Source organism: Choloepus didactylus, chromosome 7, assembly GCF_015220235.1.
Source record: "Choloepus didactylus isolate mChoDid1 chromosome 7, mChoDid1.pri, whole genome shotgun sequence".
In the NCBI taxonomy this organism is placed as follows: domain Eukaryota; kingdom Metazoa; phylum Chordata; class Mammalia; order Pilosa; family Megalonychidae; genus Choloepus; species Choloepus didactylus.
The window spans coordinates 45,695,435-45,718,497 of record NC_051313.1 but is presented as its reverse complement, the minus strand read 5'-3'; the positions used below and the strand labels follow the sequence as shown (position 1 = coordinate 45,718,497).

Here is a 23,063-nt window from a genome sequence, read left to right as displayed (position 1 = left end):
GCTATAAGAGATAAGGGAGTCTTTTAGCCAAAGTCAAAGGGAGTCATTGGTTTTTTCTCCATCCCTTCAACCAGGAGTTTAAGAATTAGGGATTGTCATTCTCCTTTATTAATCCACCCACCCCAAAGACCTTAATTCCTCAGTTTTGTCATGCTTTTTTAGGGCAGTGGCTTTTAGTCAGGGATAATTTTGCATACACACCCCCATTGACATTTGGCAATCTCTAAACACAGTTTGGTTGTGACAACTGGTGGGAAGTGGGTTACCACTGAACCTAGTGGAAAGAGATCAGGAATATTGCTAAATATTCTACAATGCACACGACAGCCCCAAATAACAAAGAACAACCCAAACCATCAATATTGCCAAGGATGAGAAACACTGCTCTATAGCAATAACCATTCAATGGGCACTTCTTTCAGATGATCATGGGGAAATAATTAAATGAACTGTTTTACCTCTGCAGTTCCTGGGAAGGTCAGAGTCTCCTGTCTCCTCAATATGAGTTGGATTTTCATTGCCTTGAACTTTGACTTGGCCAGATAATCAATCTCAGCTTCTCTATTTCCCTGGTGGTATATTGTCTGCAGCCATTGCACTATCTGTTAGGATAAGGAAAATAAACCAATCTAGGGTGATTTAAACATAGAAAAAGTTTATTGAGAAGATATTGGGTAACTCACAGAAACACAAGGAGGGTTGGATTCTGCTATCTCCAGTCAGGTAGCCCAATTCATCTAGATCCTACACATCTAAAATTATCCCACAAAGTTGGTGTTCTAGTTTGCTAATGCTGCTGGAATGCAAAACACCAGAAATGGATTGGCTTTTATAAAGGGGGTTTATTTGGTTACACAGTTACAGTCTCAAGGCCAAAAAATGTCCAAGGTAATGCATCAACAATCAGATACCTACACTGGAGGATGGCCAATGGTGTCCAGAAAACCTCTGTTAGCTGGGAAGGCATGTGGCTGACATCTGCCCTGGAGCTCTGGTTTCAAAATGGCTTTCTCCCAGGATGTTCCTCTCCAGTCTTCAGCTTCTCTCCAAAATGTCACTCTCAGTTGCTTTTGGGGCGTTTGTCCTCTGTTAGCTTCCCCGGAGCAAAAGTCTGCTTTCAAAGGCTGTCTCCAAGCAAAGAAGCTGCAGTTCCTCTTTCAGCTTCTGTGAATTCTTCAAAGTGTCCCTCTTGGCTGTAGCAAGCTCGCTCCTTCTGTCTGAGCTTATATAGTGCTCCAGTAAACTAATAAAGGCCTGTGCTGAATGGGTGGGACCACACCTCCATGGAAACTATCCAATCAGAGTCATCACCCACAGTTGGGTGGATCGCATCTCCATGGAAACACTCAAAGAATTACAATCTAATTAACACTGATAGGTCCACCTACACAAGATTACATCAAAGATAATGGCATTTTGGGGGACATAATACATTCAAACTGGCACTATTGGTCTAGTGAGGACCCTACCACTGGCACCCTGACATTGTACTTTACAATTTATGCACTGACAGGACACTCTGTCACTGGTACCATGTCACTGCCTTACCTCAGTAAAGGGGGCTGCTGACAATACTGCTGTTGCCAGAAAAAATTTCCTGCCAGTCCTGCTTCCTTGCTTCCCCTGTTTAAGGGTCTGGAGTGGCTATATTTAACTGACAAGGCCTAGGTCATTAAGTGCAAATGACACCATGAGACTATCTGGCATCTTCGGTTTGGATAGTGAAAGATGGGCTTTACCTCTGACCAAACTCATAAGGTGGGAAATTCCCCAACCACAGGAACGTGATTAGATGTCTAAGAGCAAAACTGGGACAACTTCTAGATGAAAAATGTCCTCCTGACATTTGCACACATTTCAGACAGCTTTATTGTAAACATCTCCAACAGCAAAAGCTTGGATGTGTAAAGCTCTCTGTATGTTTGCAGTATAACTTATTTATTACATTGCATGCACATTCACACACACATATTCATACCTTGGAACCACTATAAATACTTCCTCAGCTTATAAATAGGCATATGTCCCCCTAAAATCATACCTTTATTATTCTAATTCAATTCATTTCAACATGTGCTAGCAATGCCAAAATAAACATGGCTGGGATTAGTTTCCTAATGAAATAAAGCTAGACAGCATGCCTTTTAATTTGTGCCTTTGACTAATTGTGTGCCTGGCTCATCTTTTATGAGATAAATCCACAAATAAAGCTATATTAAGATGGAAAAACAACAGACCCTTTAAAAAGCGTTCTTAGTTCTAGTGTGACATTTTTCTACCTTTTTTTTTTCTTATTGTCAGTTGATGGATCTTTTCATTCACATTTTCTGACAACATCCAAGACTAAAACTTCCATACTCTATAATGAGCTGATGATATCCTGACAGGGCTATGCAAGAGTTTCTGGTATCCTTTCTCATAAAATAACAAAATTTTCTGAAGGACTCAAAACTTGCCAGTATGGCAGGACAGTTATTTTAGAAAGTGGAATTAGTGAGACACCCTGAAGCAAGGCTTCAGAGACAGGTCAGTTTTGACTTTCACATGAAAACCAGGGGCAGCCTGGTTTTCTTATCACTTTCAGGGAGTTTTGGGTTATGTGGGTAAGAACCCAGTCTTACAAGTTAACATAGCAAATGCAAGATTGCTTCTTCATCGTTGCCTAAGGTGTCTTTCCATATTGCTATCATTGTAACTTAACAGAGGGAGAAACTGAATTGTAGAAAAGCTACCACTACTCAGAATTAAATATCAAGAATTAAGAAAAAACAAATGAGCAAACAAAAACCCAATACTTCATCATTTATAAAGTGCATTTTGGAAAGGAAGGAGAGTCACAAAGCCCAGTTCCTTAAATCATCAAAATTGCAGCCTTTCTTCTTCCTATTTTAAAAATAAACTTTTAAATTTACAATAGTTTTAGATTTACAGAAAAGTTGCAAAGATAGTACAGCGATTTCTCATACACCCCACACCCAGTTCCCCCTATTGCTGACATCTTACATTAGTATGCTACACTAGCCATAATTAATGAACCAGTATTGATACATTGCTATTAACTAAACTCCATACTTATTAGGTGTCCTTAATTTTTACCCTGTGTTCTTATTCTGTTCCAGGATCTTATCGAGGATACCACATCACATGTAGTTGTCACATTGCCTCAGACTCCTCTTAGCTATGACAGTTTCTCAGACTTGCCTTGTTTTTGATGACCTTGACAATTTTGAGAAGTATTGGCCAGTTGTTTTGCAGAATGTCCCTCCTTCATTTGTTTGATGCCTTTCTCATAAGGACAACCTAAGATTCTCTCTGAAAATTGACTTGGGTCAGCATGGAGGAGGAACCTTCTGTTACCCAGGAGAGGGAGGGTGTGCCAGTTTGTATATATTATGTCCCCCAGAAAAAGCCATATGCTTTAATGCAATCTTGTAGGGGCAGAGGTATTAGTGTTGATTAGGCTGGAAACTTCTGATTGAGTGTTTCCATGGAGATGTGACCCACCCAACTGTGAGTGACAACTTTGATTAGGGTGTGACCTGTTGATTGAATGTTTCCATGAAAATGTGACCCCACCCATTCAGGGTGGGTCTTGATTAGCTCACTGGAGTCCTATAAAAAGAGCTAGCAAACAGAGGGACCTCAGAGCTGCAGCTGACACAGACATTTTGAAGACTGCCATTGAAGCTGACACTGATATTTTGGAGAATGCCATTTTGAAATGCAACCTGGGAGCAAGCAGATGCCAGCCACGTGTCCCAGCTAACAGAGGTTTTTCAGATGCCATTGGCCATCTCCAGTGAAGGTATGCAATTGTTGATGCTTTACCTTGGACACTTTATGGCCTTAAGACTATAACTATGCAACCAAATCAACCCCCTTTATAAAAGCCAATCCATTTCTGGTGTTTTGTAGAACAGCAGCATTAGCAAACCAGAACAAAGGGGTAATCACCCATCTTGTTTCCTCAGCAGGGGAGGGGGATGTAGACTTCATGGTATTAAAATAGCAAACTTCAAAAAGGCCATTGGAAAGGGGGACTGAGAACCAACTTTGAGAGGTCACAATGTTTGTCTAGTAAAACATTTATTGTCTATAGGGGTTACAGTACTTATCCTAGGGACACAACATTAAACATCCCATTGGGTTAAGATGCTTAATTTTTAGAATACGTACCATGATGTTCTGCTGGTCATGGAAGGGCTGATTCCCTTGACAGCTGAGATCCAGAGCAAACTAGTGACTTGCCTTAGTCACTTTATGAGTCTTAAGTAAAATTAAATTTAGATACATAGATTTTGAGATTTATAAAATGAGGTCAATATTTAGGCAGCATAGAATACACAAAACAAATCTGCCAGGATATTCCTTTTTGGGGAAAAAAAAAGAAGCAAATATCTGGGCTTTGTTCAACTATTGGCAAGGTGGGTTCTAGCAATACACAGAACATGTTTAAAGAAAAAGATACATGGGTTAATATAAAATATGTTAAGAGTGTGTTTCTTACTACGGAGAGAGAAACAAGATATACATTCCCTTTACACAGTAAAAAAACGCCCTCTTAAAATCATTGATTGACTGTGCGCTGCTTTTATATTACTCAAGCAAGATATTTTCGTAGCCTCATTTTTTCATTGCTTTAGATCAGGAGTTGGCAAACCTTTTCTGTAAGGGGATAAATAGTAAGTATTTTAGGTTTTGCAGGCCATTCTGTTGCAACAAATGGATGTACTTGTGTTCCGATAAAACTTTATTTACAAATACAGATGGTAGGCAAGATTTGGCCCTGAACTTGCTTTAGATGTAATTGGCTTGGGACATAGTTTTTCTTCTGTGTAGCATAAAATTTACTGGATATAAAGTGTAATATGATTTAAAGAATTAATTGGTATAGTAAAATCCAGAAGAGTCTTGGAAAAGTTACCATAAACTTTTTGTTGTGTATTCTCCTGAATTCTGTGATGCTCTAGAGTCTATGAAAAGGTTTTATTTTTTGTTTTGGAACAATGTCTGTCACATAGTAATCAATTAAAATAGATTTTTAAAGTTTTATTTATTTATTTTTTAGTAATACATACATACATACATAGGCTATAAGGTTCAAAAAGTATATAAATCCTATACAGTGAAATGCAAGGCTCTTATCTCCAACCTATTTCATTTCTTGGATATTCTTCCAGGGTAAACATTCAATGCATTTACTGTTAGGTATATAAATATATCTACCGGCTTTTCCCCCACACATGATAGCATGCTATGTACATTGTTCTACTCCTTGATTTTTTTCACCATGCAATATTTTGAAAATATATAGAGATCTATACATATCTCTGCACAAAGGGGACTGTGGTGGATTGAATTGTGTACTCCAGTTTGAACATGTTCTTTATCTTGGTCTGCATTCTGGTGGGTATGGGCATCGTAAATAGGATCTCTTGAAGATGTTACTTCTGTTAAGGTGTGTCCCAACTGAATTTGGTTGGGCTTTAATATGGATTGCTGGAGTTTTTTATAAGCAAAATGAAATTCAGACATAGAGAGTGAAAATCACTTGGAGAAGAAGCATCTAAAAGTCAATGTAACCTGGAAGAGAAAGGAAAAGATGCCAACATGTGCATTGCCATGTGACAGAAAAACCAAGGACTAAGGATTGCCAGCAGCCAGGACCAGAACACCACAGCCTTTGGGAAGAAAGCATCACTGCTGCCTCAATTTTGGACTTCCCATAGCCTCAGAACTGTGAGCAAATAAATTCCTATTGTTTAAGCCAATCCATCGTATGGTATTTGTTTTAGCAGCTGGGAAACTAAGACAGGATCTTATTTTTCTTAATACCTGAATAGTATTATACTGTTGAGATATACTGTAATTTATCCAACCCCTCCTTTATTTAAGTGGTCTCCAAACATTTACTCTAACAGCATGCAGTAATAAATATCCTTGTACATATGTCATTTCATAGATGTGCAAGAATAGCAATAGGACACATATCAAGGAGTATGAGTGCCGAATGGAAGAGCATGTGAGAAAACCTGAATTAGTACAAATATAACTGTTCATCCATACTGAAAGTTTAACCTGTTTCCGATAATCATTTCTTTTCAGAAGTTCACATAACATTTGGAATGGAGAGAAATTTTCAGCAAATACAAATTAAAGATGCTACCTTTGAAGGTAAAAAGAGAGGCTTTTACTATAAAGCAAAGAAAGTAAAAACAAAATTAAAAAACCAATAGTTATCAAAGTAATAGATGTTGAAGAAACTCATTTGATAGTATTTGTAGATAAATATCCATTTTCTTTTATGGTATAATCCTGATCCTTTAGGTTTTTATAATTAACGTAAGAAAAAGTTTGACTAAGAAGTTGATGCATTCTGCCATGATATATATTATAGTACTTAGACAAAAATATGATTTGAAAATGACTTTGTACTGGGTTAGGATCTTATTTAATTTGTAAATACCTATTCCCTTTACCTCAAAGGTTAAAAGAAAATATCCTTGCATTGATATCATTACCTGATGAATGATTTGACTAGATTTCTGGGTTCAGTATTACACTTCAAGCTAATTGAGGGAGAAATCTGCACTAGAAGTTTAAAATGTCTCCTTAAGAGTGACTCTTCACAAGGCTGGACCTGCAAAGTCCTGGCAATTACTGACAGTGTGGCATGACTCAGAGAGCACCCTGGGAAGGGAAGGGAACCATTTTTTAACATGCAGTAGGTGTACTACATAGGTGTTTTGTTGAATCTTTTCAACAACTATGTGACCTAGCCCTTAACTTACCTAGTGCAGATGTGGAAGTTGAGGGACAGAGAGGTAACATGCTTGGGTCACATGATCTATTGATGGTAGAGCTGGGATTCAAACCTAATTTTTAACTGATTCCACATTCTTTCAAGAGTTTTTTTCCCTTTGATTTTCTGTTGCATCACTCTCACGTGTCTCGGTGTGGCCACTATAAAAAAAAGTCTTGCTTGGATTTTGTCAGGCTTCTTGTTTTAGAAATTTCTGGAAAACTCTATCTTTGTTTCTTCAAATATTGTTCTGGTCCTTTCCCCTCTCCTTCTGTGTCTCTAATTAAATATCTGTTAATCCTTCACACTGTATGCTCTATGCCTCTTTATTTTCCACTCTTGTTTCTCTGTGCTTCACACTGGACTGTCTCTTTTTTAATTACCTTTCAATTCACTAATTCTCTCGTCAGCTATCCATTTATTGCTTCTTCAGTTTCAATTATTGTACTTTTTTACTTCTGCACTTTCTATTTTGTTATTTCTCAAACCTCCAATATCATTTTTAAAAGTTACCACTTTCTTGCTGAAGTTTCCAAAGTTCCCTTTCATCACTATGAACATGGTAAGCAAAGTTGCATTACGGGATTTGGAGTTCTCTTCATCTATTTTTTTTTTTTTTCCTGCTGTTTCTGATGATTCTGGAGCCTCTTTTTTTTTCTTACACATTGTCTTTGTGAAAAAAATTATAGAAATAACCTGGATCTAGGGTGATGTTTTCTTCTTTTCTAAAAGATTTCATTCTGCCAGCACCTAAGTGTGATAGCAGTCCAAGACCAAGGTTTGAGGTTTATTGGTCCACCCAGATAATTTGCTGGACCATGGCCTATATCCTCGCTTCCACATTGCAACCCTTTAGGGTCCCAGGGCAGGACCCAGGTGAGGGAGGTTTCAGTAGGCTCTAACTTTTGATAGGTGCTAGACTCTAATTTTTGATGTCCCTTTTCCCACCTTCTCACTCTCACAAATTCATCTTTAGGCTGACAAGCATCCCCTAGATAGAAGTGGCTCCACTCACCTCTCCAAAATTTTAGCCTGGTAAATCCTTATTATCATTTTTCTCTACAGTGCTTTCAAGATTTTGAAAAATTATATCCAGATTTCATAGTTATCTTCAATGGAAGAGTTGGTCCAAATGATATCACGTGCCATTTATAGCTGGAAGTAACTCTTTGCTCTTTTCATGACACCCCTCTGCTTGCTGGATCCAACTCAGCAAACTGTCCTTTGCTGAAGACATTTAAATTGAGCTTAGAAAAAGTTGAAGCCCAATCACTGCTATAAAAACTAAGAGCTAATTAAATATCCAACAGACTGCCAGTTTTTCCTGCACTATTCTTATTCACCTGAATCCCCACATGATTCTCAATCACTCTACAGTCTGAAAACTTTTAGCTAATTCATGTTCCTGGTTGTCTGGTTGACAGAAATATATGTGTGTGTGTATGACTATAGTCGGGCTATATGTTATTTTCATTTATTTGGAGAATCCATAATCGAGACCTACCTGGACCATAATTGCCAAGCATCATAAAGGCTACATTCAGAAATAAATTCCTTTTGCCTTTGCTCTCCTCTCTGGTATTTTCTCCCCCAGATCGTCACAGAGCTCACACCTCACCTCCCGAGGTCTCCTCAGTGAGCCCTTTCCGGTCCACCCTCCCTGAGGTGGCATCCCCTGTCATTCTCTGTTGTCTGACCCTGCTTCATGGCACGTAATTCTAACATGAAATGTACCCGTCGTCCCCCACCCTACAACTAGAACGTGAGCTTACTGGGGACAGGGACTCTGCCTGCTTTGCTCACCATATTATCACTGCGTCCCTATGGGTCTTTCTGTGTTGTCTGTGGCTTCTGCTGGTCTGGCTCTTTACTAACTTGAAGAATAGCTATATTGTAGGATCAATATACATTTAATAAGTGCATGAATAAAATGAATTTTCATAATCTGTTTTCCTAAATAGAAATTGCATTTTGAAATGGAACCATTCATTCTCAACATGATTCTGGTTTTTAGTAAAATGTTTACAGTTTGTGGGTGTCCAAATTGATCAGTCCACAGTAATACTGCAAATATTTCTGCCTACCCATAGTGCATGCCATGGACAGCTCTCAGATGTGATGTCTAGATCATTAACACCCTCCCACAGTCACACTCAGCCTCTTAAGACTAGGAATGCCTGTAATTCAGACTTTGACAATTTGCAGTGTGGTAAAGTGGTCTGTAGGGGCTTTCCCCAGAACTACTACCTTTATTTGCATTCAAAACTAAAAACAAAACAAACCTTCCCGACCTTGTTGTGCTTTGTTTCTACTTCATGCTCCATCTAAGAATATATATGTAACCCAGGCACGTGCACATGTGTGTGTGTGTGTGTGTGTGTGTGTGTGTGTATGAATTAAAACATTATTTTTTCCATAAGAAACTCTAAGAACTAATATCAGCTAAGGATTAATGAAAAATAGACCTTAAAGTCATGATAGGGAAGACTGTACACGCATGAACATTTCAGTATTGGGGGAACTGAATAAGATTTCACATGATTGACAGAGGTGGGGAAAGTCAGCATTGTTTAATTAGCATTTGAATCATTAGAATATGCATGTATTGGCAATACAAACTACCTTGGTCAATTTTTTATCATTTGTTTTTATATTTTTGATAAAATGGAAAAAGATGTGGCATTAGTTCCTCATAGTGGCTGGATGTGGGGGATATTTACCACCAAAATCATAATGACCATTTCAAGCAGATTTTAAAGTTTGGCTTGCAAGATTGCTATGGATATCTTCTTGCTTCCCAGATAAAATTGCCTCAAACCCAATTTCTTGGCTAGAGTCTAGAGATCCCCCCCCTTCACTCCATAATTTCTGCACATTCCTTCCAAACTCTGTCCTAACCTTCATTCTTTCCCTCTCCTTCTCTCCCTGCCCCTCTTTGCTTCCTCGTGCTCACTTGTTCTTTCTCCCCTGAGTCCCTGATGGCTGCTTTAGTTCCTTGCACATGGATCCAGACCTGAAAAAAAAAAAAGGACTCATTTAATATGTTTAATGAGTTTGGTTATATTGTTATGGGTTTGGAGGGACACAAAAAGGCAGCCAAGTCAAGCAAAGCTGGCTCCACATCCACTTTTTTTCTAACCCTTTGCAACCTTCCTGCTCCCACCACCCCACTTACATCCCACTCCAGCACACAGCCTGCAGAACAGGTGTGCCTACACTTGAGTTCTCCCAAGCGGGCTTGTCAAGGAATTTTTTCTGAACAAATACTGTCATCTTCCTGAAGGGGTTTCTAAATATGCTTTTCTGTATTTCATTAAACTCCTACAAATGAATGTGTATCATTAAGCTGATTTGCCCTGTTTTCTACAAAATATAACACTAGCGCCTCATTAGCACAAACTTCCTTTCAATTTTCTTTTTATAAGAAGGAATCAATAAGACTTTCTTCTAGCTCATGTTTTTGTACTAATTTTTTGGTTGAGAATTCTTTTTGTATCAAAGTATATTTTAAACATTGTATTACTGCACAAACTTGCTGATGATATAAAAATTAAATGAAAAAAAATTCTACCACAATTGCATTTCTAACTAGCTAGCTATTTTACTTTTGCCTGCCGGAATACAATTCTTATCTATAATCATCACCTTTGGTTTTCGAGTCGATAACAGAAGTCTGCTAAACTAATTGACAAATGTAGATAATTTATATCCATTTGAGTTTCTCAAAGCTAGAGGTTTGGAGTGTTTTCTTTCTTTTTAATTTTTTATACTATTTCTTCTTTTGTTTTACATTTTAAACATTTAAACCTTTAGACATTTCAAATGATAAAAATATTTAATATTTTAGTATGAAAATAATTTTATAAAAAACCCTTGTCCAAAGGAACATAGAAGGACCATACCAACTTGCAAAGGCTAGGGAATAAAGAGCCAGAGGGTAATATTTTCTTTCTTTCTTTCTTTTTTTCCTCAGGGGGAAAAACATGGGAACTACTGGGGACAAAAGAAAAGCAGACACGAAACTTTCAACAGCACTTTCCGGATCTGCTGGTTTCCACCATTCCTTGCTGATTTCCGGGACAAAGGGCTAGAAGAAGGGGAGCTGGAGATTTGGGGACTTCTGACACCCTCTAAGGGAAAGGGGCCTCAGAGAAGACACAGAGAGTTCTGCCTTGCACCCCACCATACTAAAGCGCAGGGAGGCCATGCTATCACCCACGGCCTGCCTGACCCTCACGCTGTCAGAACTCGCTCTTTCCCTTCAGATAGGTGCCTAAGTCAGCTGCCGGGTCTAGGATCACTTAACCAATGCAAAGTTGAGGGGGAAAGTGGAGTTCTGGTGATAAAACCACTCTGCAGTTGACAGCATGGAGACCTGGCTGGGGAGAGCACCCCCTTTTCTCAAGCTAGCTAGTATTTCCCGGACACTCATCGCCAGAAACAACACCCCCTGCCTCCCCCTTAAAGCCAGGATACCCCGGGCTGACCCTATTCCTCCTTCTGCTCTCGTAGTGAGTTTGCCTCCTTCCTGCCACACAGCCCCTTGCTAGGCCACATTGTACAGAGTCAGGATCTGTTTAAACGTGTTTAAAACAGGGTTGATCACAACAGTCAGAACGGAGCATGGCCGCAGACAGCCCCACTGCTAGTCTCTGAGGCTCTCACTCCAGCCTGGTGGGTGCTTTAGCTTCTGCTTTGTGACTCGGAGGCGTGGAGGTGCGAGCTGGTCCTGAGCCCCACTTGCCAGGGGCAGGGCTTCTCCGCTCTCCTATTCCTGCCGCCCCTTGGGACCAGGTGGGCCATCTGTGAGGCCCAGCAGGCAGCACCCCCCCTCTCCTTCCTCCCAGTCTCTGTGGCTCCCAACCAGACAAGGGCAGAAGTAGATGGGGAGGCCTGGGGACCACACAGGACCCCAGAGGCAGTGAGGAGCTTGGGACCCTGAGGTCCAAGCTGGGCTGAAAGAAGCCAGAAGCAGTGTGGTGAGTTAACTCAAAACCTGGCTCCCAAACCTCCACCCAGAAAACCTGGAGCAGAGCCCTGCCCCAGTAACCCTCAGCCTGAGCATGATAGCCTCATCCCCTTCCAACTCCACCCCCACACCAACACTGCCCCCCAGACCAAGCCCAGATCCAGTCTCTTTCCCACCCCTCCCACTGCCCCACTCCAGGCCCTCTAGGGTCTCAGAATGTCTTTGGTGCCAGAGTCCACCTCTTTGTAGCCCCAGAGCTCCTTGTGCTGCTTCTACTGAAACTCTCCCTTCCCCTACTCACTCTCCATCACAGTTACCTTTCCTCTTAAACAACTGCTGAAAGTGGGCTTTACAGTAAACTTCCCTGTGCAACACCGCGTAGCATCCAGGCTGAGCTTTGTGTGACAGTGCTTGCAGCAGAAGCAAGAGTTGTGGGAAATGAGCGTTGTCAGCCACCAGCACTCCATGGGGTATAGTTCTCCTTCAGCTGGCCCGACAGCTGGAGGACTAGCAGTGCTGAACAGTGCTGCAACCGTGGCTGCTTTTGCTTTATGAGAGGGGGTGACCTGGTGGCTCCTGCAGCCTGGAACAGGGCTCATTGGAGGTAAATGGAATCCCAGTTGGGAGACATGGCACCAGCTGGGTTCTGGCTCCAGCCTGGGCCGCAGGGCGGGGTCAGTCTCCAGGGGCGTCTCAGGTGCCAGGAGGGCCTAGTTGCCAGGTTCTGCTGCTGCCAATAGTCCAAGATGGTTTCTTATTCAACATATTTCAATAAAGTCTGAATATAAAAGAGCTTCTCTGATAGGGGAAATAAAAAATGACTTTTCCACAAGGAAAAATCTTTAAGCATTGTACCCACCATAGCAGTGGTGATGTAACACTGGTCCTTACAATCATACAGTGTTCATTCTTTGCCCAATTCTCTAAGCTCTAACAGGTCATTTTCTTATATCAGTTTGACCAAGATCATGGTCAGTCTAGCCATCTGGACCTTTTCACAGTTTTGACCCTAGACTGCATCTAATCAAAGAATATCAGGTAACTGCTAATGAAGTAGAAAACAAAAAGTGGAAGTTCACTACATTGTATTAGTGACTTATTAGTATTAGTTCACCACCCTGTAGTATCTGACAACTGGTCAAAGATACAGATTGAAAAGATATTGTGTCCATAGATATGACATAGCAAGGAAAGGAATCAACTACATTTTCATGCAACAACATGGATGAATCTCAAAAACATTAAGATAAACAAAAGAAGTCAGTAACATACATAAACATGTGACTGCATACTGTGTGATTCCATTTATACGAAATTCTAGAAAAGGTAAAACTGATCGATAGTGGCAGAAATCAGATCAGTGGTTGCCAGGGGCCAGGTGGAAGTGGACTGAATGCACAAAGACACAGCTGTTCTTGGGTTGATGGAAATGTTTTATATCTTGATTGTGGTGATGGTTGCCAGGGTGTATATGTCAAAACTCATCAAACTGTACCCTTAAAATGGTGTGTTTCATTGCATGTAAATTATACCTTTACAAAGTTAATTTAAAAAAGAAATGTCCATTTTCCACAAAACCTTCACTGCCTACTTTTCTCATCAAAACATGATATAATGGTCATTATCATTAAATCCATTAAAAATATGTTCTTATTTAATGTGTGTGCTAATACTTGCAATAATAATAATATTAACCACATTTTAAAAAAACTGTTTCTGTCATTTAGTAAACTTCTTTAGAACCTGCCTGAGCTGGACATCCACACCTGAACATATGTTCCTGGAAGCCTTGGAGCAAGTCTTTCTCATTGGTTTGATTCTTTTCTTTTTTTTTAAACTTTTTATTTTGAAATAATTTCAAGTTCACAGGACAGTTGCAAAAGTAATACAAACCCGTTCAGAGAACTCCAATATCCCCAACCCAGATCTATCAACTTTTAATATTTTGCCACATTTGCCATATTGTTCTATATCTATCTATCTATCTATCTATCTATCTATCTATCTATCTATCTATATCTAATCTACCTTTTTTTCCTATTTATCTATTTTCTAAACATCTGAGATTAGGTCATACACATCATGCTCCATGAACACTTAATACTTCCATGTACATTTCCTAAGAATAAGGATATTCACTTATGTTGGCTTGTTTCTTATTTGCTAAGAGATAATAGAGGTACATAATAGGTTTTGTAATTTAATATAAATAGATATTTAAGTGTACATTGAAGAAGTAGGCCACATTCAGTGAATGGTGATTTCCATTTTAGTCTATTTTAGTTATTATGGCAAATATTTTTGTTGGACATAAATTATTTTTCCTATTACAGCTATAAATAGGAGGGGGAAAAAAAAAACAGAAAAAACCCAAATGAAATTATTTATATCGTGAACCTCTAGTCAAAAATAAAAAATAACACAAACTTGACATTTCCAGGAAGTCCTGGGTATCAAAATCCATGCTAGCTATTTCTGTACCATTCTTAGCAAGCTTGCCACTTTTTTTGTGCCAGAATTGAGAAAATCATTATATTTCTTTGTTAGTTGTAATTCTGCTGATGCTGGTGTTCTTATAATAGCCATCCTGCTACTCAGTTGTCTGGGATTGATTTGTAGGCTCTGGGTGTGTATTGATAACCTTTACTGACCTTGTAAGATTCACAGATTCTCATTATGGCAGAAGTCTCAAGTGCTCCAAGAAACAAATTATTTTGGCACAAGCATATGATTCTGGAACATTGGACTGGAGAGGGATGGCTCTGCAGTGAAACCATGCAACTAAACCAAGGATTTTCCTTGAAAAGTCATTTAAAAATACACACGCTTATGTGTTTAATGTTTATTCTCCAACAAGACACATCTATCTCCCTATTTCTATTCCTGCTTTCTTTGTACTCCAAGGAAATTAAGACATGCCTTGAATTCTGATAACACCTGTGTCAACACAAAAGCCACTAGATCTTATACAGATCCATGCTGACACAGACTGAAATCCTTTGCAGTTCTCATAACAAAATTGAATTCCTTCATAAGAGAGAATTGTTTCATTCAATATGATATAATCTCTTAAATCTTTTACCACTGGTTTCTTATCATTAAGTCTGAAGAATTATGTTTTGGGAATGCGAATGTATTAGTGAAGAAAATGCTGTGAGATTCAGAGAGGCAGCTTTTTTAAAATTGGTATCCATAAAAACCAAATCCATATTTCCTGAAAAAGCAAAGCCAATGATGGCATTCCCCATATTAACTTCATCAGTCAGTTCATTAATTTCACTGTCACCCACCAAATATAGAAGCCTTTTTTCTCTGGAGGACCAAGAAAGGAAACACTGGAGGAGATTTTTTGCCTTCAAAGAATTAGGATAAGGTGGGAAATATATAAGAACACAGTGTATGTATATGCATGCATGTGATACACATATCTATATCTATCTATCTATCTATCTATCTATCTATCTATCTGTCTATCTATCTATCTAATCTGCTGCAGCTAAACATGGAGATTAACTGGGCGGGGAGTAGTTGTGTTTAGGACGAAGGAGAGGTGGATTAAAAAGCGCTATTGACACACTTTTAAAAATTCTCTCTTCTACTACTGCTGTAGTCCTCTACCTCTTCTTCAAGTCAAAGCCTTAGTTTGATCATAGTCTAGACTTTGAATAGGCACTGGTGACTCCTCCTACAAGAGTAGAGAAAGAATTTGCTACATGACATCACCAAAGGATTCACTTTGGTCTTCAATAGTCCCCACTAACCTTTCCATTTTAGGGAGAGCCACAGCCTAGAGGTGATGCTGGCAGAAGAATTTATGGTATCTTTTAGTGGACTCATTTGTGTTCACCAAGGCCACTTACCAACTGGGGTCTAAAGGCCATGCCGATGCCCCAAGGAAAGCCTCCGACTCTAGGAGCAGAGCCACCTTGGCCCACCACCTGTATTCATAAGGCTGTCTTACCGCACAAGACTGGTAGCCCTTCCCTGACACCAAGCCTTCTGCAGGAACATCACAAGCCATCCATACATGTTTCTACAATTTTGAATACTGAAAAAATAGGACTGATATCTCAAACACTTTTCCTCCCAGAAGGTTCACCCTTTTTCAAAACACTTCATGCTCCAAGTAATAATAGCAGGGAAGGAGTGTATTACGTAAAGATGGTCTCATACTTACTATGCACTTGAATAAACCAGAGGCATGTTAAATATGCACATCTACAACACTTCCACCTTCTCCAAACAAGGGGTGGAATTCAGGCAAGTTTAGGTTCAAAAGTTACAGCTGCATGTTATATCAGGAAAAATAACAAAATATGCACTCTACTGCATAATATATCCACATTAATACTGAGTCTCTTAAAAATTTGTCTAATCTTTCAAATATTAAATAAAATTGACATCCTAGGAAGGGGTCCCATGTTTATTCTGTGGCGTTGCCTAAATTCTTATCCATTGCCAATGTGGGTTTAAATACTTCAGTTTGAAAAACATGAAGGAAATGATAATTGACTTGCAAAAAGTTCAAAATAGGTGCTTTTGGAGCTCATAGGAGGAAAAACAAATCATTCTGGTCAGAAAACAATCAAAGAAAACTTGATTTCAAAGAAAGTTTGTTTTCAATTTTGGCTTCTCTGGCATAGACTGGAGTGAATTGTATGCACATATTGTTGATCCAAGCAAGGCTTCTCTCTTTCCAGTCCTTCTTTGAATGTCTCAGGATGGCAGTTTGTGTGGATTTGCAAAGACGGTCTAAGGACAGATATGATAAAAGGTGAAGTGTTGAAAATGAGAGCTGTGTTTATAGAATGGATAACCTGGTTTGGCTGAACTATGTCAGGTTTATGGGGTCAGGCTAAAGGAAAGGGTATCTCTCAGATATCAAGAGCACAGATGATAGGAACCCCCTTATCATATGAGTCTTCATGAAAAAAATGTCCCTATCTCCCACCACAGAAATGAAAACATCTAGATATTCTCTCTGTTTGTTTCCATTAGGAGACATACACCATTTGTCTCACTTCCTGTGGCATTATCAATTTTTGAGAGTTATAAAATGATGGATGCATTATTTTATAAGAGATTTCAAAATGGTGATCTTTTAGTTCTGTAATTTCTGTATTAAATAAAATAAGCTGAATTTTGCTTCTTCAAACATTTGGCTACACCATGACTTAACTAAATTCCCTACAGACCAATAGCTAAGGAAAGTTTGCATGCTAAGGTTTTATTGGGAGATGCCATCCAAGGGTGACAACAGCCAAAGAAAAAGGGAAGTGAGGCAGGTATGGAGGAAAAGCAAATGCAAGGTAGTGTGTTATTGAGCTGGCACCAAAAAAACACAACTGATTAGTTGGTTACATAGAACATCTTCCAGACAGCCAGCATGAAACACTGTATCTTGGAACAGTCCATGGAAGGGTGTGTGTGTGTGTGTGTGTGTGTGTGTGTGTGTGTGTGTGTGTGTGTGTGTGTGACTATCTGCTTTTGCTTTTCTGTATCCTACCACTCACTGGTCAAAGTTCAAAGTTCACATCAGGAGGTGTTGAACGCCCCCAATTCCAGACAGAGCTATCAGAGCTGAAGCCACATCCCATGTGCTACAATTTAGCACTTTATCTGGGTTCAGAAGTGGTGGGAAAAGCCAGTGCCTTTGTGCCCACTCCCTCAGGTTGGACCTGGGCCCCAGGGCTGCTACTCCTTCCATAGCTACAGATACGGCGCCGCCATATTCAGAACCCAGCCGTTAGCTCAGGGGAAGCTGAGAGGGTTGGCAGTGTTAGGGGTGGGAGCAGCAATGGTGGTGATGGGGATGTCCACTGAACAAGGCTCAGGGGCAGATGGAGCTGTGCAGTTATAGGGTGATACTTAAACTCAATTTTATATGCCCTAAGGTATACTTCCTACAAGAAAGGCAGGAAAAATGCTTGACAATTTCCCTTCTAAAGGATTTTTCAGAAAATGAATTGGTTACGTAGATCCCCCAAAGGCAATTAATGAGGCATTTTTTGTTTGCTTTCGTGGTGGTTTGAAACTGTACATACCCAGGAAAATCATGTTCTTAAAGCTAATCCATTCCTGTGGGTGTGAACCCACTGTAAGTAGAATCTTTTAATGAGGTTACTCCAGTTAAGATGTGTCCCACCTTGATCAGGCTGGGTCTTAATCCTACTACTGCAAGCTTTCATAAGAGAAAATGTAATTCAGACAAAGAGAGAGAAAGCCATGGAAGCAAGAAGCTGAAAGCAACAAAATCCAGAAGAGAAGGGAGAGACCAGCAGACACTGCCGTGTGCCTTGCCATGTGACAGGGGAGTCCAGGATGACAGGCAGCTGGTCTTCAGGAAGAAAGCATCATTTTGATGGTGCCTTCATTTGGACATTTTCACAGCCTCAGAACTGTAAGCTTGTAAGCGAATACATTTCCACTGTTAAAAGCCAAACTACTTCATGGTATATTGCTTCCTGTAGCCTAGTAAACTAAAATGGCTTGTTTTGTTTTTCAGATGGGCCATAAGTCCATGGACTTTTTGTTTGTTTGTTTTAAATTCAGTTTTATTGCAATATATTTACACACCATACAATCATCCATGGTATACAATCAGCTGTCCACAGTATGATCACATAGTTATGCATTCATCACCACAATCTATCTCTGAACATTTTCTTTAAGTCAGAAAGAACCAGAACAAGAATAAAAAATACAAGTGAAAAAAGAACACCCAAACCATCCCCCCCATCCCACCCCATTTGTCCTTTAGTTTTTATCCCCATTTTTCTACTCATCCATACACTAGATAAAGGGGGTGTGAACCACAAGGTCTTCACAATCACACTGTCACCCCTTGTAATCTACATTATTATATAATCATCTTCAGGAGTCCAGACTGCTGGGTTGGAGAATGGTAGCTTCAGGTATTTACTTGTAGCTATTCCAATACATTAAAACCTAAGAGGTGTTATCTATATAGTGCATAAGAATGTCCACCAGAGTGACCTCTCGACTCTATTTGAAATCTCTCAGCCACTGAAACTATTTCATCTCATTTTGCATCCCCCTTTTGGTCAAGAAGATACTCTCAGTCCCACGACGCTGGGTCCAGATTCATCCCTGGGAGTCATATTCCACATTGCCAGGGAGATTTACACCCCTGGGAGTCAGGTCCCACATAGCAGGGAGGGCAGCGAGTTCACCTGCCGAGGCGGCTCAGTTAGAGAGAGAGAGGGGGCCACATCTGAACAACAAGGAGGTACTCAGGGGGAGACTCTTAGGCACAATCATATGCAAGTTGAGCCTCTCCTTTGTAGTAACAAGCTTCATAAGGGCAAGTAGTCCATGGACTTTTATCTTAATTGATTTATTTCAATCCACTGAAATTTATATTTCACATAAATTCATATTATTTTATAAATGTTCAAATAATCTCTTCTTTGACCAGTGGAAGCCACTTCAAGTTGTTTCATGACTTCTACTGACATGACTCCAGAAGTTTATGAGAGCTTCCTTGCTTTCTGGTATAAGAAAGATATCATCTACATTTCCTGCCCCAGGTCTGGAATCAGCCATTTCTCCATGGAACCCTGGTTCATTTTTATGGGAAATGGTATTCAGAGCAACAATCTGGGTGCTAAGAGTGGAAGTAGCAGAAGACAGAAGGTAAATCCAAGTGGTATACAGGAAAATTTTATTAAAAACTTCCCAAAATATAGACAAATTATATACTCAACAGGAAAAGAAAATTTGACAAATGCATAAAAATGGGTACATGTATTTTCCAAATCTAGAGGAAAAATTCAGAATTTTACTTGACTGACTTGGCAGAGTCCTATTTAAAGAATCTTTAGAGAAAACTTTTCATTCAGTTGATCAATCAACATTATTTGAGAACTTCTTGTTTGCAAATTATGTTAGGCATTCTGAGTGCTCAGAGATTTTTTTTTTTTATTAAATTCAGTTTTATTGAAATACATTCACACACCATACGATCGTCCATGATATACAATCCACTGTCCACAGTATGATAACATAGTTATGCGTTCATCACCACAATCTATCTCTGAACAGTTTCCTTACATCAGAAAGAACCAGAACAAGAATAAAAAATATAAGTGAAAAAAAACTCCCAAATCATCCCCCCATCCCACCCCATTTGTCCTTTAGTTTTTATCCCCATTCCTCCACTCATCCATACACTAGATAAAGGGGGTGTGATCCACAAGGTCTTCACAATCACACTGTCACCCCTTGTAATCTACATTATTATATAATTGTCTTCAGGAGTCCAGACTGCTGGGTTGGAGTTTGGTAGCTTCAGGTATTTACTTCTAGCTATTCCAATACATTAAAGCCTAAGAGGTGTTATCTATATAGTGCATAAGAATGTCCACCAGAGTGACCTCTCGACTCCATTTGGAATCTCTCAGCCACTGAAACTATTTTGTCTCATTTTGCATCCCCTTTTTGGTCAAGAAGATACTCTCAGTCCCACGATGCCGGGTCCACATTCATCCCCGGGAGTCGTACTCTGTGTTGCCAGGGAGATTTACACCCCTGGGAGTTGGGTCCCACGTAGTGGGGAGGGCAGCGAGTTCACCTGTCGAGATGGCTCAGTTAGAGAGAGAGAGGGCCACATCTGAGCAACAAAGAGGTACTCAGGGGGAGACTCTTAGGCACCATTACATACAAGTTTAGACTCTCCTTTGTGGTAATGAGCTTCATAAGGGCAAGTCCCATGCTCGAGGGCTCAGCACATCAAACCGCCAGTCCCAATGTTTGTGACAACATATGCTAGGGGATCAGCATCTCAAAGTTTAGAGATAGGCCTTACAACTCAGGGATAGAGTTAACTGCTCTAAGAGCTTACAATCTAGGGACTATTACAATTATTGTGTCCACGTTAGGCTATGTTCTAAGATTCAATTCTGAGTTTACACATTGTAGTTAGTCCATATTGGTGAGGCATCATCCCTCTCACCATGTTTTCTCAGAGATTTTTTAAAATGCACATGCATACTGGGAATGGAAACTTGCAACCAGCCAGGGACACATGTACATATACATAGAGAAAACTCTGTTAAGTGTAATGGACTAAGGAAGAATGGGGTAGGGAGAGAATTAATTTATTCAGCAAACAGTCATCGTATTTTCTAGGTACCAGGCTCTGCAGCAGAGAATTCAAAGACGAGTTTAAATATAAGGTTTATCCCGCTAGGTATGGCCAGGTAAGTTGGGAGCTAGAGAAGAAAATAAATAATTAAAATACTCTATCTTACACACACACACACACACACACACACACACACACAGGAAATACAGAATGTAAGCTTTGTATCAATGTTGAATTTCTTGAACTTCTTAGCTGTGCTTAATGAGATTGCATAAAAGAATGTTCTTGTCCATGGGAAAGGTATATGTGAATTATACTGTTTGTTCAAAGATACGTGCAGCTTGCTCTCATATGTTCAGAGGACAGAGCAATAGATGATGGATGATAGACAGGGAGGGAGGGAGGGAGAGAGGGAGGGAAAGAAAGAAATGGTGGTGTGACCAGATGTTAAAGGTGGTGGATCCGGGTATTGGGGGATGGGGGTCGGGGTATGATGGGTTTGTACAGTTTTTGCAACTCTTCCTGTAAGATCGAATTTATTTCAAAATAAAATCTATTAAATTAAAAAAAAAATACCCTCTCTTAAGGGCCATTAGCTTCCATTGACAGAAGGGGGAAAGACCTAAAGCCCAGGTGGAGTTGGAGAATGGCTTCTGGGAGAAACATTACACTTGGTCTTGAAGAATGATTCTGGAAAGGTTGTATTTCTGGAAGAAAGAACATTCAAACTAGAAGGAACAGCATGTGCAAAGCCAAGATAAGAGAGGGAATATTCTGAAGGAATGGAAAAAATTTTGTGTGCTGAAAACAGAGATAGAGTACATGGATTGAGTATGGGATGTGGACAGGAGCAGAGGAAATTGTTTGCAGATGGATGTAGCAGTCAAATGGGAGAATAGGATTATATTTCAAGCTAAGCCATTTGGGCTATTTTAGATAATTAAAAATTACTGAATTCATGTGGCATCATTTGTGACTACCACTCCAGCATTTCCTTTGTCATGTATACAATGTTGACCTTGAAACAACTCAAGCTTAGTCGTACAGGGCAAGGACCACAGTGTTCTGAACTGGCCATTGGACACTGGGAAGGGCAGGGGGCTCAGGCTGGGGGAGTGGGGCAATGCATTTGGAAGATAGCTGCTGCAGACAGCCATGAAGCCCCAGAGATTTCTTAACTGTAGCTCTAATTTCATCTACTGCAATTCCCCTTTTGACTTCCAGTCCGTGACTCCCATTAGTGACAATTCCTTAGCAAGGCTCTTCCTCTTTCCCAGTTCCTTGCATTTGTTACTGGAGTAGCAAGACCCTAGTGCATTATCATTGTTTGCATTGTCAAAATTGAGTCATTGCCACATTCAGGTTCTAACCTGAAGGGAAGAAGAAGGAAGGCAGGTGGCATGAAGGTGCTTGCTCAATGTCTTAAATTCCAGACCTAAAGGTAGTACATATCACTCCTGCCCACGTTCCTTGGTGAAAACATAGCTATATGGACATATCTACCTGAGGATTCTCTGGGGAGTGTAATCCCACTGGGCCACCTTATACTTGGCTACATTTCTCTTATTTTCTAAGAGTGGGGAGCAGATTTTGACAGACAGCTCACAGTCCCTGCCACATTACTGTATCTAAAGTCCCCTCACACATCTTCCAGAGATCTGTGGGTGAATCACCCAATAAGGTGAGGTTTACTCAGAGAAGAGTCAAGGAGACTTTCCAAACCTGGACTTCACAACCTGCTTGAAAAGTTCTACTCCTGGGATGTCTTGAGTACAGAGGTGGCCTATTCGGGAGAGAATGCATGGGTAGATTTTCTTTTTCTACCTTCTTGACTTTGGAAGTGAACAAGATGACCCGATTATGCCTCTTCAAGATCTGTTTGTTTAATGCTTTCTGTTTTGGTGAGAATAAATTGATGCTTCAAGCCCAATTGTACATTATTCCAGCAAGGACAACTGTGCTCCGGGTTTTCTCATCTGATAAGTGAGATAGGGTAATAAATGAATCCAGGTAGTTGGCAAGACATACTGGCAACCCAAGTATTGAATCATCATCACAGGACATTTACAAAAAGCCCCAGTTTATAGGCAACAAACAGCAGCATTAGATGTCAAATAGCTCAGGAATATGGACAGAAAAATTTACTGTTCATGAGCTAATGATATTTGCCTTCTATTTTTATTTAC

At 39.9% G+C, this 23,063-nt stretch overlaps 1 pseudogene; it reads right to left on the bottom strand.

Annotated features, from left to right (window-relative positions):
• Positions 1 to 11,974: 11,974 nt before the first annotated feature.
• The window catches only part of LOC119540551, a 33,229-nt pseudogene continuing 22,140 nt past the window's right edge, over positions 11,975 to 23,063 (bottom strand).